Source organism: Vulpes vulpes, chromosome 9, assembly GCF_048418805.1.
Source record: "Vulpes vulpes isolate BD-2025 chromosome 9, VulVul3, whole genome shotgun sequence".
NCBI classification, from domain to species: domain Eukaryota; kingdom Metazoa; phylum Chordata; class Mammalia; order Carnivora; family Canidae; genus Vulpes; species Vulpes vulpes.
Genome location: NC_132788.1, coordinates 110875377 through 110878805, shown reverse-complemented (window position 1 = coordinate 110878805; position 3429 = coordinate 110875377). Strand labels below are relative to the sequence as shown.

Below are 3429 nucleotides of genomic sequence, written 5' to 3'. Positions count from 1 at the left end.
GCTTCTTTTGGTTTTGTGTTTTTACCTCAGACTGTTGTACCCAAGATTGCGAATCTGAGAAACCACCAAGAAGCCGACACCCATGCAAACACACGAGGGTTTATTTACAATCTCGAGTGTGTCCAACTATATCCGACACAGCGGAGCAGGGACTTGGACCCCATGGTGGGTTTTAGCTTCGTTTTAAGGGCTGGTCTCTGGGACCTCCAGAAGTGCTGGAGCAAATCCTCAAGTTCTGTTTACATTTTGAAATGGGGCCTTCAAGGGCATTGAGCTCTGTTTTCATTCTAATCAGGGCTTTCTGCCCATGGCCTGGTCTCAGTTTTTATTCTAATCTGGGGCTTTTTAGGAAATTAAGCTGTAAACGTTTGTTTTTTTCCTGTAACTGAAGTAATGTAAATTTCAGCTCTTCTTCACAGGGGCCTGGGATGGCTGGACATGCTCTAACGCTGAACTTAAAGTGGAATGGCCTTAATTTTCTCAGCTTCCACATGTCCAGTCCCATCCTATCTAGCTCCTTCCCCCGTCCCCAGAGCTCCTAAGAGAGCAATTGCAAAAGACCTCAGCGTGGCAGCCCATGTTGGGGGACAGGCCCAGGGATTTAGGATCAGGAAAACCTGGAGCCCAGGCGTCCTGCCTGTGCAGCTGGATTCCATGCTGCAGACTCTTATTCCCTAAGGCTATCTTGACGACTGTCTCTGTACATAGAAATGCTCTCCTTTGTCTTTAAAAGATGAAGAGTGAGTCAAACGATATTTCCCTGCCCATCTGATTACTCAGAATCCAATCTGAGACGCATTTCCTGTTAATAGGATATTTAATATGCGTAGTAATATGGTTAAAATATTCTGACACAAGTAATCAGAGGGATGAGGGTCTCTCATCTCTTTCTTCACAGCTTAATCACTCATCAGGAAATGTATCTTTATGCATTTGGATAGAACTGAGAGACATTATCACCAATGGTCCTATTATGATGTGAAGGATTCTTCCCTGAGATTCTTCCCCTGTTTCAACTGACCCTGAAGCACTGTGAAATCGTTGGAAGACAAACGTCAAGGAAAAAATTGTTAGGCATTGCTAATTTCAAATGCACTTGCAGTATGGTGTCTGTTATAATACAAGTATTTTTATCTTGTTTTTGCTATTTATTATCCTTTCCTGCTTTTCAGGTTGAGGAGGCATTATACGCACTCATAAGTGTTTTTCTTTCCTTCTGATATAAAACCTTACTTTGTTCCCATCGAAGGAACTCTTTAAGAATCAGGCAAAGTTAATTCAACTATACTTAAAATGTCTTCACAGTTGGAGGGAATCGAAGCCGGGCACAGGCAGTGGACGCGGTCCCGCCGAGAGCCGAAGATGGCAGTGAACGTATACTCAACGTCCGTCACCAGTGATAACCTAAGTCGACATGATATGCTGGCCTGGATCAATGAGTCTCTGCAGCTGAATCTGACAAAGATTGAACAGTCGTGCTCAGGGGCTGCCTATTGTCAGTTTATGGACATGCTATTCCCTGGCTCCGTTGCCTTGAAGAAAGTGAAATTCCAGGCTAAACTAGAGCATGAATACATCCAGAACTTCAAAATACTACAAGCAGGTTTTAAGAGAATGGGTGTTGACAAAATAATTCCTGTGGACAAATTAGTAAAAGGAAAGTTTCGGGACAATTTTGAGTTTGTTCAGTGGTTCAAGAAGTTTTTTGATGCAAACTATGATGGAAAGGACTATGACCCTGTAGCTGCCAGACAAGGTCAAGAAACTGCAGTGGCTCCCTCCCTTGTTGCTCCAGCTCTGAACAAACCGAAGAAACCTCTCAGCTCTAGCAGTGCAGCTCCACAGAGGCCCATTGCAACACACAGAACTACTGCAACCCCTAAGGCTGGCCCGGGTGTGGTGTGAAAGAATCCTGGTGTGTGCAACGGGGATGATGAAGCAGCTGAATTGATGCAGCAGGTCAATGTATTGAAACTTCCCGTCGAAGACTTGGAGAAAGAGAGAGATTTCTACTTTGGAAAGCTAAGAAACATTGAATTGATTTGCCAGGAGAACGAACGGGAAAACAACCCTGTATTGCAGAGGATCGTGGACATTCTCTATGCCACAGATGAAGGCTTTGTGGTGCCTGATGAAGGGGGCCCACAGGAGGAGCAAGAAGAGTATTAACAGCCTGGACCAGCAAAGCAACATCCGAATTCTTCACTCCAAATCATGTGCTTAACTGTAAAATATCCCCTTTTATTATTCTTAGAGGACTCACTGGTTTCTTTTCATGAGCAAACAGGACCTCTTCTTAAAGTGCACTTTGCAGAAGTTTCACCCCTTTTCCAATGAGTTTGAGTTAGGAGCTTTTACCCTGTAGCAGAGCAGTATTAACATCTAGTTGGGTCACCTGGGGAACAGAGAGGCTGACCATGGGTGTGTGTGTCTATCACATGCAGGTATCACGTGCAGCTTTGTGATCCTCTGGCTGGGTCACCCAAACGCCGAAACGGTTGGCACAACATCATTTCTGCTGCTGGCACTGGGCAGCTGGCTGGGCTCTCCTGGCCTACCCGGGGCTCGCTCGAGCAGTGACTTTCTGCTGGAGGGTCAGCTGAGATGGGAGGTGGGGCTCGGCCACATTCCCATGTCCGGCAGTGGGTTCCACCCAGCGCTGGCTGCTTCTCTTCTCCTCAATGCCTCTCCAGCAGGGAGGGATACCTTGGGTCCGCCCTGGGGTGAGCTCCTGTGCAGCCAGGTGCACATGGCAGGGAGCCCTGGGGTACCTGTATGTGGGAGTTGAGTTGGGCATGGGGCTGGGGTTCTCCGTCCCCTGTGCTGCCTGGCCTTCAGGAGAATCCCAATGCTCGCACAGCCCCTACTCACTTGGGTGAGCAGGGTGCCCTCCACACGCTGGTGTGAGAGATCCAACACCACAAGGTGTGACGCTGAGTGCACATCGTGAGGGTGGCCCTGATGCATGAGCTGCAACTGTGGGACCCAGAAAGTTTAACAAAAATTCTCTACCCCAGGACAAGCTGAGCAGGACTGTTTCCATTTTGTGCTACACCTGCCACCTCACCTATGACCCCCATATGACCTGCTTGTGGCTGATGGAGCTGCCCCACCCTTGTCAGGCTGCTGGGCACACCCTAATCAGAAATCGGCTCAAAACATTGTAACCCTGTTTGTGCCCGCCTAAACTGCATGCCGATTCTGACCAAAGTAATAGGCCAGCTCAAGTGGATACTATAGGGAAAGGTGTAATTCATTCGGCCACCTGCATGTGGACCGACATGACTGTGCAACTTTCTATGTATCCCATGGGCCACTGGATCCAGTGAGGGTACGGGTTAGGGTTAGGGTGAGGGTTAGGGTTAGGTTTAGGGTACGGGTTAGGATTAGGTTTAGGGTTATGTTTCGGGATAGGGTACGGGTTAGGGT

At 47.8% G+C, this 3429-nt stretch overlaps 1 pseudogene; it reads left to right on the top strand.

Moving 5' to 3' along the window:
- Positions 1 to 1317: 1317 nt before the first annotated feature.
- On the top strand, positions 1318 to 2416 carry LOC140593787 (microtubule-associated protein RP/EB family member 1 pseudogene; annotated as a pseudogene).
- The last annotated feature ends 1013 nt before the right edge of the window (positions 2417 to 3429 follow it).